The sequence below is a fragment of the Carcharodon carcharias genome, assembly GCF_017639515.1.
Source record: "Carcharodon carcharias isolate sCarCar2 chromosome 39 unlocalized genomic scaffold, sCarCar2.pri SUPER_39_unloc_3, whole genome shotgun sequence".
Classification (NCBI taxonomy): domain Eukaryota; kingdom Metazoa; phylum Chordata; class Chondrichthyes; order Lamniformes; family Lamnidae; genus Carcharodon; species Carcharodon carcharias.
In genome coordinates this window covers 708,622-724,079 of record NW_024470836.1, presented here as the reverse complement: position 1 = coordinate 724,079, position 15,458 = coordinate 708,622, and the positions used below count along the sequence as shown (strand labels likewise).

General features: G+C 50.5%; 1 protein-coding gene across 1 annotated transcript in view; it reads right to left on the bottom strand.

Moving 5' to 3' along the window:
• Window positions 1-15,458, bottom strand: part of LOC121274964 (protein FAM83E-like) — a 101,554-nt gene that overhangs the window by 54,705 nt on the left and 31,391 nt on the right. The window lies entirely within an intron of this gene.

Below are 15,458 nucleotides of genomic sequence, written 5' to 3'. Positions count from 1 at the left end.
ATCTAACCCCGTGCTGTACCTGTCCTGGGAGTGTTTGATGGGGACAGTGTAGAGGGAGATTTACTCTATCTAACCCCGTGCTGTACCTGTCCTGGGAGTGTTTGATGGGGACAGTGTAGAGGGAGCTTTACTCTGTATCTAACCCCGTGCTGTACCTGTCCTGGGAGTGTTTGATGGGGACGGTGTAGAGGCAGATTTACTCTGTATCTAACCCCGTGCTGTACCTGTCCTGGGAGTGTTTGATGTGGACAGTGTAGAGGGAGATTTACTCTGTATCTAACCCCGTGCTGTACCTGTCCTGGGAGTGTTTGATGGGGACAGTGTAGAGGGAGATTTACTCTGTATCTAACCTCGTGCTGTACCTGTCCTGGGAGTGTTTGATGGGGACAGTGTAGAGGGAGCTTTACTCTGTATCTAACCCCGTGCTGTACCTGTCCTGGGAGTGTTTGATGGGGACAGTGTAGAGGGAGATTTACTCTGTATCTAACCCCGTGCTGTACCTGTCCTGGGAGTGTTTGATGGGGACAGTGTAGAGGGAGATTTACTCTGTATCTAACCCCGTGCTGTACCTGTCCTGGGAGTGTTTGATGGGGACAGTGTAGAGGGAGATTTACTCTGTATCTAACCCCGTGCTGTACCTGTCCTGGGAGTGTTTGATGGGGACAGTGTAGAGGGAGCTTTACTCTGTATCTAACCCCATGCTGCACCTGTCCTGGGAATGTTTGTTGGGGACAGTGTAGAGGGAGATTTACTCTGTATCTAACCCCGTGCTGTACCTGTCCTGGGAGTGTTTGATGGGGACAGTGTAGAGGGAGATTTACTCTGTATCTAACCCCGTGCTGTACCTGTCCTGGGAGTGTTTGATGGGGACAGTGTAGAGGGAGATTTACTCTGTATCTAACCCCGTGCTGTACCTGTCCTGGGAGTGTTTGATGGGGACAGTGTGGAGTGACCTTTACTCTGTATCTAACCCCGTGCTGTACCTGTCCTGGGAGTGTTTGATGGGGACAGTGTAGAGGGAGATTTACTCTGTATCTAACCCCGTGCTGTACCTGTCCTGGGAGTGTTTGATGGGGACAGTGTAGAGGGAGATTTACTCTGTATCTAACCCCGTGCTGTACCTGTCCTGGGAGTGTTTGATGGGGACAGTGTAGAGGGATCTTTACTCTGTATCTAACCCCGTGCTGTACCTGTCCTGGGAGTGTTTGATGGGGACAGTGTAGAGGGAGATTTACTCTGTATCTAACCCCGTGCTGTACCTGTCCTGGGAGTGTTTGATGGGGACAGTGTAGAGGGAGATTTACTCTGTATCTAACCCCGTGCTGTACCTGTCCTGGGAGTGTTTGATGGGGACAGTGTAGAGGGATCTTTACTCTGTATCTAACCCCGTGCTGTACCTCTCCTGGGAGGGTTTGATGGGGACAGTGTAGAGGGAGATTTACTCTATATCTAACCCTGTGCTGTACCTGTCCTGGGAGTGTTTGATGGGGACAGTGTAGAGGGAGATTTACTCTGTATCTAACCCCGTGCTGTACCTGTCCTGGGAGTGTTTGATGGGGACGGTGTAGAGGGAGATTTACTCTGTATCTAATCCCGTGCTGTACCTGTCCTGGGAGTGTTTGATGGGGACGGTGTAGAGGGAGATTTACTCTGTATCTAACCCCGTGCTGTACCTGTCCTGGGAGTGTTTGATGGGGACAGTGTAGAGGGAGATTTACTCTGTATCTAACCCCGTGCTGTACCTGTCCTGGGAGTGTTTGATGGGGACAGTGTGGAGTGACCTTTACTCTGTATCTAACCCCGTGCTGTACCTGTCCTGGGAGTGTTTGATGGGGACAGTGTAGAGGGAGATTTACTCTGTATCTAACCCCGTGCTGTACCTGTCCTGGGAGTGTTTGATGGGGACAGTGTAGAGGGAGATTTACTCTGTATCTAACCCCGTGCTGTACCTGTCCTGGGAGTGTTTGATGGGGACAGTGCAGAGGGATCTTTACTCTGTATCTAACCCCGTGCTGTACCTGTCCTGGGAGTGTTTGATGGGGTCAGTGTAGAGGGAGATTTACTCTGTATCTAACCCCGTGCTGTACCTGTCCTGGGAGTGTTTGATGGGGACAGTGTAGAGGGAGATTTACTCTGTATCTAACCCCGTGCTGTACCTGTCCTGGGAGTGTTTGATGGGGACAGTGTAGAGGGATCTTTACTCTGTATCTAACCCCGTGCTGTACCTGTCCTGGGAGTGTTTGATGGGGACAGTGTAGAGGGAGATTTACTCTGTATCTAACCCTGTGCTGTACCTGTCCTGGGAGTGTTTGATGGGGACAGTGTAGAGGGAGATTTACTCTGTATCTAACCCCGTGCTGTACCTGTCCTGGGAGTGTTTGATGGGGACGGTGTAGAGGGAGATTTACTCTGTATCTAATCCCGTGCTGTACCTGTCCTGGGAGTGTTTGATGGGGACGGTGTAGAGGGAGATTTACTCTGTATCTAACCCCGTGCTGTACCTGTCCTGGGAGTGTTTGATGGGGACGGTGTAGAGGGAGCTTTACTCTGTATCTAACCCCGTGCTGTACCTGTCCTGGGAGTGTTTGATGGGGACAGTGTAGAGGGAGATTTACTCTGTACCTAACCCCGTGCTGTACCTGTCCTGGGAGTGTTTGATGGGGACAGTGTAGAGGGAGATTTACTCTGTATCTAACCCCGTGCTGTACCTGTCCTGGGAGTGTTTGATGGGGACGGTGTAGAGGGAGCTTTACTCTGTATCTAACCCCGTGCTGTACCTGTCCTGGGAGTGTTTGATGGGGACGGTGTAGAGGGAGATTTACTCTGCATCTAACCTCATGCTGTACCTGTCCTGGGAGTGTTTGATGGGGACGGTGTAGAGGGAGCTTTACTCTGTATCTAACCCCGTGCTGTACCTGTCCTGGGAGTGTTTGATGGGGACGGTGTAGAGGGAGATTTACTCTGCATCTAACCTCATGCTGTACCTGTCCTGGGAGTGTTTGATGGGGACGGTGTAGAGGGAGCTTTACTCTGTATCTAACCCCGTGCTGTACCTGTCCTGGGAGTGTTTGATGGGGACGGTGTAGAGGGAGATTTACTCTGTATCTAACCCCGTGCTGTACCTGTCCTGGGAGTGTTTGATGGAGACGGTGTAGAGGGAGATTTACTCTGTATCTAACCCCGTGCTGTACCTGTCCTGGGAGTGTTTGATGGGGACAGTGTAGAGGGAGATTTACTCTGTATCTAACCCCGTGCTGTACCTGTCCTGGGAGTGTTTGATGGGGACAGTGTAGAGGGAGATTTACTCTGTATCTAACCCCGTGCTGTACCTGTCCTGGGAGTGTTTGATGGGGACAGTGTAGGGGGATCTTTACTCTGTATCTAACCCCGTGCTGTACCTGTCCTGGGAGTGTTTGATGGGGACGGTGTAGAGGGAGCTTTACTCTGTATCTAACCCCGTGCTGTACCTGTCCTGGGAGTGTTTGATGGGGACGGTGTAGAGGGAGATTTACTCTGTATCTAACCCCGTGCTGTACCTGTCCTGGGAGTGTTTGATGGGGACAGTGTAGAGGGAGCTTTACTCTGTATCTAACCCCGTGCTGTACCTGTCCTGGGAGTGATGGATGGGGACAGTGAAGAGGGAGATTTACTCTGTATCTAACCCCGTGCTGTACCTGTCCTGGGAGTGTTTGATGGGGACAGTGTAGAGGGAGATTTACTCTGTATCTAACCCCGTGCTGTATCTGTCCTGGGACTGTTTGATGGGGACAGTGTAGAGGGAGATTTACTCTGTATCTAACCCTGTGCTGTACCTGTCCTGGGAGTGTTTGATGGGGATAGTGTAGAGGGAGCTTTACTCTGTATCTAACCCCGTGCTGTATCTGTCCTGGGACTGTTTGATGGGGACAGTGTAGAGGGAGATTTACTCTGTATCTAACCCTGTGCTGTACCTGTCCTGGGAGTGTTTGATGGGGACAGTGTAGAGGGAGATTTACTCTGTATCTAACCCCGTGCTGTACCTGTCCTGTGAGTGTTTGATGGGGACGATGTAGAGGGAGCTTTACTCTGTATCTAACCCCGTGCTGTACCTGTCCTAGAAATGTTTTTTGGGGACGGTGTAGAGGGAGATTTACTCTGTATCTAACCCCGTGCTGTACCTGTCCTGGCCGTGTTTGATGGGAACAGTGTAGAGAGAGATTTACTCTGTATCTAACCCCGTGCTGTACCTGTCCTGGGAGTGTTTGATGGGAACAGTGTAGAGAGAGATTTACTCTGTATCTAACCCCGTGCTGTACCTGTCCTGGGAGTGTTTGATGGGGACAGTGTAGAGGGAGTTTTACTCTGTATCTAACCCCGTGCTGTACCTGTCCTGGGAGTGTTTGATGGGGACAGTGTAGAGGGAGTTTTACTCTGTATCTAACCCCGTGCTGTACCTGTCCTGGGAATGTTTGATGGGGACAGTGTAGAGGGAGCTTTACTCTGTATCTAACCCCGTACTGTACCTGTCCTGGGAGTGTTTGATGGGGACAGTGTAGAGGGAGATTTACTCTGTATCTAACCCCGTGCTGTACCTGTCCTGGGAGTGTTTGATGGGGATAGGGTAGAGGGAGATTTAATCTGTATCTAACCCCATGCTGTACCTGTCCTGAGAGTGTTCGATGGAAACAGTGTGGAGGAAGATTTATTCTGTATAAAACCGCGTGCTGTACCTTGCCCTGGGAGTGTTTGATAGGGACTGTTTAGAGGGAGCTTTACACTGTGTCTAACCCTGTGCTGTACCTGTCCTGGGAGTGTTTGATGGGGTCAGTGTAGAGGGCGCTTTACTCTGTATCTAACCCCGTGCTGTACCTGTCCTGGGAGTTTTGATGGGGACAGTGTAGAGGGAGATTTACTCTGTATCTAACCCCATGCTGTACCTGTCCTGGGAGTGTTTGATGTGGACAGTATAGAGGGAGTTTTACTCTGAATCTTACCCTGTGCTGTACCTGTCCTGGGAGTGTTTGATGGGGACAGTGTAGAGGGAGATTTAATCTGTATCTAATCCCGTGCTGTAACTGTCCTGGGAGTGTTTGATGGGGACAGGGTAGAGGGAGCTTTACTCTGTATCTAACCCCGTGATGTACCTGTCCTGGGAGTGTTTGATGGGGACAGTGTAGAGGGAGATTTACTCTGTATCTAGCCCGGTGCTGTACTTGTCCTGGGAATGATTAATGGGGACAGTGTGGCGGAAGATTTATTCTGTATAAAACCACATGCTGTACCTTGCCCTGGGAGTGTTTGATAGGGACGGTTTAAAGGAAGCATTATTCTGTATCTAAACAAGTGATGTAGCTGTCCTGGCAGTGTTACAAGGGGACAGTGTAGAGGGAGCTTCACTCTGTATCTAACCCCGTGCTGTACCTGTCCTGGGAGTGTTTGATGGGGACAGTGTAGAGGGAGATTTACTCTGTATCTAACCCCGTGCTGTACCTGTCCTGGGAGAGTTTGATGGGGACAGTGTAGAGGGAGCTTCACTCTGTGTCTAACCCCGTGCTGTACCTGTCCTGGGAGAGTTTGATGGGGACAGTGTAGAGGGAGCTTCACTCTGTGTCTAACCCCGTGCTGTACCTGTCCTGGGAGTGTTTGATGGGGACAGTGTTGAGGGTGATTTACTCTTTAGCTAACCCCGTGCTGTACCTGTCCTGGGAGTGTTTGATGGGGACGGTGTAGAGGGAGATTTACTCTGTATCTAACCCCGTGCTGTACCTGTCCTGGGAGTGTTTGATGGGGACAGTGAAGAGGGAGATTTACTCTGTATCTAACCCCGTGCTGTACCTGTCCTGGGAGTGTTTGATGGGGACAGTGTAGAGGGAGCTTTACTCTGTATCTAACCCCGTGCTGTACCTGTCCTGGGAGTGTTTGATGGGGACAGTGTAGAGTGATCTTTACTCTGTGTCTAACCCCGTGCTGTACCTGTCCTGGGAGTGTTTGATGGGGACGGTGTACAGGAAGATTTACTCTGTATCTAACCCCGTGCTGTAGCTGTCATGGGAGTGTTTGATGGGGACAGTGTAGAGGGAGATTTACTCTGTATCTAAACCCGTGCTGTACCTATCCTGGGAGTGTTTGATGGGGACGGTGTAGAGAGCGCTTTACTCTGTATCTAGCCCCTTGCTGTACCTGTCCTGGGAGTGTTTGATGGGGCCGGTGTAGAGGGAGCTTTACTCTGTATCTAAACCCGTGCTGTAACTGTCCTGGGAGTGTTTGATGGGGACAGTGTAGAGGGAGCTTTACTCTGTATCTAACCCCATGCTGTACCTGTCCTGGGAGTGTTTGATGGGGACGGTGTAGAGGGAGATTTGCTCTGTATCTAACCCCGTGCTGTACCTGTCCTGGGAGTGTTTGATGAGGACAGTGTAGAGGGAGCTTTACTCTGTATCTAACCCCGTGCTGTACCTGTCCTGGGAGTGTTTGATGGGACAGTGTAGAGGGAGATTTACTCTGTATCTAACCCCGTGCTGTACCTGTCCTGGGAGTGTTTGATGGGGACAGTGTAGAGAGTGATTTACTCTGTATCTAACCCCGTGCTGTAACTGTCCTGGGAGTGTTTGATGGGGACAGTGTAGAGGGAGATTTACTCTGGATCTAACCCCGTGCTGTACCTGTCCTGGGAGTGTTTGATGGGGATGATGTAGAGGGAGAGTGTTTGATGGGGACAGTGTAGAGGGGGAGTGTTTGATGGGGACAGTGTAGGGGGAGATTTACTGTGTATCTAACCCCGTGCTGTACCTGTCCTGGGAGTGTTTGATGGGGCCGGTGTAGAGGGAGATTTACTGTGTATCTAACCCCGTGCTGTACCTGTCCTGGGAGTGTTTGATGGGGACGGTGTAGAGGGTGCTTTACTCTGTATCTAACCCCGTGCTGTACCTGTCCTGGGAATGTTTGATGGGGACGGTGTAGAGGGAGATTTACTCTGTATCTAACCCCGTGCTGTACCTGTCCTGGGAGTGTTTGATGGGGTCAGTGTAGAGGGAGCTTTACTCTGTATCTAACCCCGTGCTGTACCTGTCCTGGGAGTGTTTGATGGGGACAGTGTAGAGGCAGATTTACTCTGTATCTAACCCCGTGCTGTACCTGTCCTGGGAGAGTTTGATGGGGACAGTGTAGAGGGAGCTTTACTCTGTATCTAACCCCGTGCTGTACCTGTCCTGGGAGTGTGTGATGGGGACAGTATAGAGGGAGATTTACTCTGTATCTAACCCCGTGCTGTACCTGTCCTGGGAGTGTTTGATGGGGACAGTGTAGAGGGAGATTTACTCTGTATCTAACCCCGTGCTGTACCTGTCCTGGGAGGGTTTGATGGGGACAGTGTGGAGGGAGATTTACTCTGTATCTAACCCCGTGCTGTACCTGTCCTGGGAGGGTTTGATGGGGACAGTGTAGAGAGTGATTTACTCTGTATCTAACCCCGTGCTGTACCTGTCCTGGGAGTGTTTGATGGGGACAGTGTAGAGGGAGATTTACTCTGTATCTAAACCCGTGCTGTACCTGTCCTGGGAGTGTTTGATGGGGACAGTGTAGAGGGAGCTTTACTCTGTATCTAACCCCGTGCTGTACCTGTCCTGGGAGTGTTTGATGGGGACAGTGTAGAGGGATCTTCACTCTTTATCTAACCCCGTGCTGTACCTATCCTGGGAGTGTTTGATGGGGACAGTGTAGAGGGATCTTCACTCTGTATCTAACCCCGTGCAGTACCTGTCCTGGGAGTGTTTGATGGGGACAGTGTAGAGGAAGCTTTACTCTGTATCTAACCCCGTGCTGTACCTGTCCTGTGAGTGTTTGATGGGGACGGTGTACAGGGAGATTTACTCTGTATCTAACCCCGTGCTGTACCTGTCCTGGGAGTGTTTGATGGGGACAGTGTAGAGGGAGCTTTACTCTGTATCTAACCCTGTGCTGTACCTGTCCTGGGAGTGTTTGATGGGGACAGTGTAGAGGGAGTTTTACTCTGTATCTAACCCCGTGCTGCACCTGTCCTGGGAATGTTTGATGGGGACAGTTTAGAGGGATCTTTACTCTGTATCTAACCCCGTGATGTACCTGTCTTGGGAGTGTTTGATGGGGACAGTGTAGAGGGAGATTTACTCTGTATCTAACCCCGTTCTGTACCTGTCCTGGGAGTGTTTGATGGGTATGTTGTAGAGGGAGCTTTACTCTGTATCTAACCCCGTGCTGTACCTGTCCTGGGAGTGTTTGATGGGGACAGTGTAGAGGGGTCTTCACTCTGTATCTAACCCCGTGCTGTACCTGTCCTGGGAGTGTTTGATGGGGACAGTGTAGAGGGAGCTTTACTCTGTATCTAACCCCGTGCTGTACCTGTCCTGTGAGTGTTTGATGGGGACGATGTAGAGGGAGAGTGTTTGATGGGGACGGTGTAGAGGGAGAGTGTTTGATGGGGACGGTGTAGAGGGAGAGTGTTTGATGGGGACAGTGTAGAGCGAGAGTGTTTGATGGGGACGGTGCAGAGGGAGAGTGTTTGATGGAGACGGTGTAGAGGGAGAGTGTTTGATGGGGACAGTGTAGAGGGAGAGTTTTTGATGGAGACGGTGTAGAGGGAGAGTGTTTGATGGGGACAGTGTAGAGGGAGAGTGTTTGATGGAGACGGTGTAGAGGGAGAGTGTTTGATGGGGACGGTGTAGAGGGACAGTGTTTGATGGAGACGGTGTAGAGGGAGAGTGTTTGATGGGAAAGGTGTAGAGGGAGAGTGTTTGATGGGGACGGTGTAGAGGGAGAGTGTTTGATGGGGACAGTGTAGAGGGAGAGGGTTTGATGGGGACGGTGTAGAGGGAGAGTGTTTGATGGGGACAGTGTAGAGGGAGAGTGTTTGATGGGGACAGTGTAGAGGGAGAGTGTTTGATGGGGACAGTGTAGAGGGAGAGTGTTTGATGGGGACAGTGTAGAGGGAGAGTGTTTGATGGGGACAGTGTAGAGGGAGAGTGTTTAATGGAGACGGTGTAGAGGGAGAGTGTTTGATGGGGACGGTGTAGAGGGAGAGTGTTTGATGGAGACGGTGTAGAGGGAGAGTGTTTGATGGGGACAGTGTAGAGGGAGAGTTTTTGATGGAGACGGTGTAGAGGGAGAGTGTTTGATGGGGACGGTGTAGAGGGAGAGTGTTTGATGGGTCGGTGTAGAGGGAGAGTGTTTGATGGGGACGGTGTAGAGGGAGAGTGTTTGATGGGGACGGTGTAGAGGGACAGTGTTTGATGGGGACAGTGTAGAGGGAGAGTGTTTGATGGGGACGGTGTAGAGGGAGAGTGTTTGATGGGGACAGTGTAGAGGGAGAGTGTTTGATGGGGACAGTGTAGAGGGAGATTTACTCTGTATCTAACCCCGTGCTGTACCTGTCCTGGGAGTGTTTGATGGGGACAGTGTAGAGGGAGCTTTACTCTGTATCTAACCCCGTGCTGTACCTGTCCTGTGAGTGTTTGATGGGGACGATGTAGAGGGCTGTTTGATGGGGACGGTGTAGAGGGAGTGTTTGATGGGGACGGTGTAGCGGAGATGTTTGATGGGGACGGTGTAGAGCGAGAGTGTTTGATGGGGACGGTGCAGAGGGAGAGTGTTTGATGGAGACGGTGTAGAGGGAGAGTGTTTGATGGGGACAGTGTAGAGGGAGAGTTTTTGATGGAGACGGTGTAGAGGGAGAGTGTTTGATGGGGACGGTGTAGAGGGAGAGTGTTTGATGGAGACGGTGTAGAGGGAGAGTGTTTGATGGGGACGGTGTAGAGGGACAGTGTTTGATGGAGACGGTGTAGAGGGAGAGTGTTTGATGGGAAAGGTGTAGAGGGAGAGTGTTTGATGGGGACGGTGTAGAGGGAGAGTGTTTGATGGGGACAGTGTAGAGGGAGAGTGTTTGATGGGGACGGTCTAGAGGGAGAGTGTTTGATGGGGACAGTGTAGAGGGAGAGTGTTTGATGGGGACAGTGTAGAGGGAGAGTGTTTGATGGGGACAGTGTAGAGGGAGAGTGTTTGATGGGGACAGTGTAGAGGGAGAGTGTTTGATGGGGACAGTGTAGAGGGAGAGTGTTTAATGGAGACGGTGTAGAGGGAGAGTGTTTGATGGGGACGGTGTAGAGGGAGAGTGTTTGATGGAGACGGTGTAGAGGGAGAGTGTTTGATGGGGACAGTGTAGAGGGAGAGTTTTTGATGGAGACGGTTGTAGAGGGAGAGTGTTTGATGGGGACGGTGTAGAGGGAGAGTGTTTGATGGGTCGGTGTAGAGGGAGAGTGTTTGATGGGGACGGTGTAGAGGGAGAGTGTTTGATGGGGACGGTGTAGAGGGACAGTGTTTGATGGGGACAGTGTAGAGGGAGAGTGTTTGATGGGGACGGTGTAGAGGGAGAGTGTTTGATGGGGACGGTGTAGAGGGAGAGTGTTTGATGGGGACGGTGTAGAGGGAGAGTGTTTGATGGGGACGGTGTAGAGGGAGAGTGTTTGATGGGGACGGTGTAGAGGGAGAGTGTTTGATGGGGATGGTGTAGAGGGAGAGTTTTTGATGGGGACAGTGTAGAGGGAGAGTGTTTGATGGGGACGGTGTAGAGGGAGAGTGTTTGATGGGGACAGCACTGACTTGGCCCAGCATTCGTTGCCCATCCCTAGCTGTCCATTTTAGAGTGACTGTGGGTCTGTAGTCCCGGGTAGGCCAGAGTGGGTAAGGGGGCAGATTTCATTCCCTGAAGGACATGAGTGAACCAGATGTGTTGTTACTACAATGGACGATGGAAACAATGGGTTCATGCTCACCACTCGACTATCACTTCTTGAATTCGAGCTTCCCCATCTACCGTGGGGTGCGAATTCGGACCTAGGCCTTACTCTGGGCCTCGGGATTATTAGTCAGGAGACAATCCCACTCTGCCTCCTCCAGCGTCTGCCCTTGGGGTCTCCGGCCTAGCGGGAGGCTCACTTTAAGAGCTTCCCGGCATTCGGATGAGCTCCCGGCACCTTCAGTCCGGGTGCTGGTGCGGACGCGAGATGCAGTGACCAGCGCTCTGAGGGTCGCCAAGCGACAAGACCTGGCTGAGCGGGTCACTCAGGAGCAGAGGGTGTGAGCGCGAGAGGGAGTGAGAGTGAGAGAGAGAGAGAGAAACAGAGAGAGAGAGACAGAGAGAGAGAGAGAGACAGAGAGAGAGACAGAGAGAGGGAGACAGAGAGACAGAGAGAGACAGAGAGACAGACAGAGAGAGACAGAGAGAAAAATAGAGACACAGAGAGAGAGAGAGACAAAGACACAGAGACAAAGAGAGAGAGACAGAGAGAGAGAGAGAAACAGAGAGAGAGAGACAGAGAGAGAGAGACAGAGAGAAAAATAGAGACACAGAGAGAGAGAGAGAGACAAAAACACAGAGACAAAGAGAGAGAGAGAGACAGAGAGAGAGACAAAGAGAGAAAGAGAGACAGATAGAGAGACAAAGAGAGAGAGAGAGAGACAGATAGAGAGACAGACAGAGAGATACAGAGAGAGAGAGACAGAGAGAAAAATAGAGACAGAGAAACAGAAAGAGAGAGACAGAGACGGAGACAGAGTGAAAGAGAGTGAGACAGCGAGACAACAAAAGGGAGACAGAGAGAGACAAAGACAGAAAAGGACAGGGAGACAGAGAGGGACAGAAAGAGAGAGAAACAGAGTGAGAGAGAGGGAGAGAGAGAGGGAAAGACAGAGAGAGAACGAGAAAGAGAGGCAGAGAGAAAGAGACAGAGAGAGAGAGAGAGGTAGGCAGAGAGAGTGAGAGAGAGAGACAGAGAGAGAGAGAGAGGGAGAAAGAGAGACAGACAAAGAGAGACACTCACAGACGGAGAGAGAGAGGGAGGCAGAGAGAGAGAGACAGACAGAGAGAGAGAGAGATACAGAGAGAGAGAGAGAGAGACAGAGAGACAGAGAGAGTGAGAGTGACAGACAGAGAGAGAGAGACAGAGAGAGAGACAGAGAGAGACAGAGAGACAGAGATAGAGAGAGAGAGACAGAGAGAGAGAGAGAAAGAGACAGACAGAGAGAGAGAGAGAGACAGAGAGACAGAGACAGAGAGAGAGACAGACAGAGAGAGACAGAGAGAGAGAGAGACAGAGAGAGAGAGACAGACAGAGAGACAGAGAGAGAGAAACAGAGAGAGAGAGAGAGAGACAGAGAGGGGGGGAATGACTGTTCTTGGATATTCTTCTCTCATTGTTATATTCTGCTGATTTGCAGATATATTATTTCACTTTGAGAAGGAAGTGAGTTACACCAGCCTCAGGACTTGTTTCCAGTGAGTTCCGGGAGAACCGGAGGCAGCTCATTCACATCCACAAATTAAACCCAGCAGCCTCAATCAGGGGAGTGTCAGAGAGAAACAGAAAAATACATTCCAACGTCCAGCAAGGAACCAGGGTAAACATTCCAGATTAACCCTCTCCGACACCTCTCTCCCATTTACACTCAGACACCGGGCAGCCTGGTCCCCTATCGGAGGGAGGGAGGGAGGGGATTAACCCTCTCACCCACCTCTCCCCCCATTTACACTCAGACACCGGGCAGCCTGGTCCCCTATCGGAGGGAGGTATTAACCCTCTCACTTGGTTGTTCAGTATCTGTTTAAGAATGTGTTGTTTGAAATTCTCTCTCTGTCTCTCTCTCCCTCTCTCTCTCTCCCTCTCTCTCTCTCTCTCTGTCTCTCTGTCTCTCTCTCCCTCTCTCTGTCTCTCTCTCTCTCTCTCTCTCTCTGTCTCTCTCTCCCTCTCTCTCTCTCTGTCTCTCTCTCTCTCTCTCTCTCTGTCTCTCTCTCCCTCTCTCTCTCTCTCTGTCTCTCTCTCCCTCTCTCTCTCTGTCCCTCTCTGTCTCTCTCCCTCTCTGTCTCTCTCTCCCTGTCTCTCTGTCTCTCTGTCTCTCTGTCTCTGTCTCTGTCTCTCTCTGTCTCTCTTGCTGTCTCTCTCTCCCTGTCTCTGTCTCTCACCCTCTCCTTCTCTCTCTGTCTCAATATGTCCCTCTCTCTGTCTCCGTCTCTCTGCCACCCCCCTCTCTCTCTCTAACTCTGTCTCTATCTAACTCTCTCTCGGTCTCCATATTTCTGTTTCTCTCCTGCTCTCTTTCAGTCTCCTTCCCTCTCTCTCTACCTCGATATTTGGCCCTCTCTTGCTCTGTCTCCCTCGGTCTCTCTCTCTATCGCTTTCAATCCCTCTTTCTCTCTTTCAGTCCCTCTCTCTATCTTTCAGTCCCTCTCTCTCTCTATCTCTTTCAATCCCTCTCTCTCTCTTTCAGTCCCTCTCTCTCTTTTCCGTCCCTCTCTCTCTCTCTTTCAGTCCCTCTCTCTCTCTCTTTCAGTCCCTCTCTCTCTTTCAGTCTCTCTCTCTCTTTCAGTCCCCCTCTCTCTCTTTCAGTCCCTCTCTCTCTCTCTCTCTTTCAGTCCCTCTCTCTCAGTTCCTCTCTCTCTCTTTCAATCCCTCTCTCTCTCTCTTTCAGTCCCTCTCTCTCTCTCTTTCAGTCCCTCTCTCTCTCTCTCAGTTCCTCTCTCTCTCTCTTTCAGTTGCTCTCTCTCTCTCTTTCAGTCCCGCTCTCCCTCTCTCTCTCTTTCAGTTGCTCTCTCTCTTTCATTTCCTCTCTCTCTCTTTCAATTCCTCTCTCTATCTCTTTCAATCCCTCTCTCTCTCTTTCAGTCCCTCTCTCTCTCTCTCTCTCTTTCAGTTTCTCTCTCTCTCTCTTTCAGTCGCTCTCTCTCTTTCAGTCACTCTCTCTCTCTTTCAATCCCTGTCTCTATCTCTTTCAATCCCTCTCTATATCTCTTTCAATCCCTCTCTCTCTTTCTCTTTCAGTCCCTCTCTCTCTCTCTTTCAGTCCCTCTCTCTCTCTCTCTCTTTCAGTCCCTCTCTCTCTTTCAGACCCTCTCTCTCTCTCTCTCTTTCAGTCCCTTCCTCTCTCTCTCTCTTTCAGTCCCTCTCTCTCTCTCTCTCTTTCAGTCCCTCTCTCTTTCAGTCCCTCTATCTCTCTCTCTCTCTCTCTTTCAGTCCCTCTATCTCTTTCTTTCAGTCTCTCTCTCTCTTTCAGTCGCTCTCTCTCTTTCAGTCCCTCTCTCTCTCTTTCAATCCCTCTTTCTATCTCTTTCAATCCCTCTCTTTCTCTCTCTTTCAGTCCTGCTCTCTCTCTCTCTCTCTTTCAGTCGCTCTCTCTCTTTCAGTTCCTCTCTCTCTCTTTCAATGCCTCTCTCTATCTCTTTCAATCCCTCTCTCTCTCTTTCAGTCCCTCTCTCTCTCTCTCTCTTTCAGTTTCTCTCTCTCTCTCTTTCAGTCGCTCTCTCTCTTTCAGTCACTCTCTCTCTCTTTCAATCCCTCTCTCTATCTCTTTCAATCCCTCTCTCTATCTCTTTCAATCCCTCTCTCTCTCTCTTTCAGTCCCTCTCTCTCTCTCTCTCTCTCTCTTTCAGTCCCTCTCTCTCTCTCTCTTTCAGTCCCTCTCTCTCTTTCAGTCCCTCTCTCTCTCTCTCTCTTTCAGTCCCTCCCTCTCTCTCTCTCTTTCAGTCCCTCTATCTCTCTCTCTTTCAGTCCCTCTCTCTCTCTCTCTCTTTCAGTCCCTCTCTCGCTCTCTCTCTCTCTTTCAGTCTCTCTCTCTCTATCAATCGCTCTCTCTCTTTCAGTCCCTCTCTCTCTCTTTCAATCCCTCTCTCTATCTCTTTCAATCCCTCTCTCTCTCTTTCAGTCCCTCTCTCTCTCTCTCTCTTTCAGTCCCTCTCTCTCTTTCAGTCCCTCTCTCTCTCTTTCAATCCCTCTCTCTCTTTCTCTTTCAGTCCCTCTCTCTCTCTCTTTCAGTCCCTCTCTCTCTCTCTCTCTTTCAGTCCCACTCTCTCTTTCAGTCCCTCTCTCTCTCTCTCTCTTTCAGTCCCTCCCTCTCTCTCTCTCTTTCAGTCCCTCTCTCTCTCTCTCTCTTTCAGTCCCTCTCTCTCTTTCAGTCCCTCTCTCTCTCTCTCTCTCTTTCAGTCCCTCTCTCTCTCTCTCTCTTTCAGTCCCTCTCTCTTTCAGTCCCTCTATCTCTCTCTCTCTCTCTCTTTCAATCCCTCTCTCTCTTTCTTTCAGTCCCTCTCTCTCTTTCAGTCGCTCTCTCTCTTTCAGTCCCTCTCTCTCTCTTTCAATCCCTCTTTCTATCTCTTTCAATCCCTCTCTTTCTCTCTCTTTCAGTCCCGCTCTCTCTCTCTCTCTCTTTCAGTTGCTCTCTCTCTTTCAGTTCCTCTCTCTCTCTTTCACTGCCTCTCTCTATCTCTTACAATCCCTCTCTCTCTCTTTCAGTCCCTCTCTCTCTCTCTCTCTCTCTTTCAGTTTCTCTCTCTCTCTCTTTCAGTCGCTCTCTCTCTTTCAGTCACTCTCTCTCTCTTTCAATCCCTCTCTCTATCTCTTTCAATCCCTCTCTCTATCTCTTTCAATCCCTCTCTCTCTCTCTTTCAGTCCCTCTCTCTCTCT